Here is a 329-nt window from a genome sequence, read left to right as displayed (position 1 = left end):
TATGACATTCAGCTTAAAAGCTAAAAAATTACTTGTTCTGGGCTGGAGAGATAGCATGGAGGTAAAGCATTTGCCTTTCATGCAAGAGGTCATCGGTTCGAATCCCAGCGTCCCATATGGTCCCCTGTGCCTGCCAGGAGCAATTTCTGAGCATGGAGCCAGGAGTAACCCCTGAGCACTGCCGGGTGTGACCCAAAAACCACAAAAAAAAAAAATTACTTGTTCTTTTGAAATGTGGTTATTTTACATGTATAGAGCCCTATAATTACTGATAGGTTTTTTTCTTTCTTCTTTTTTTTTAAGTGTCACTTTGGTTTCTGAATCTCAGC

Source organism: Suncus etruscus, chromosome 16 (assembly GCF_024139225.1).
Source record: "Suncus etruscus isolate mSunEtr1 chromosome 16, mSunEtr1.pri.cur, whole genome shotgun sequence".
In the NCBI taxonomy this organism is placed as follows: Eukaryota; Metazoa; Chordata; class Mammalia; order Eulipotyphla; family Soricidae; genus Suncus; species Suncus etruscus.
The sequence above is the reverse complement of the archived record's forward strand: the minus strand, read 5'-3'. Positions refer to the sequence as shown.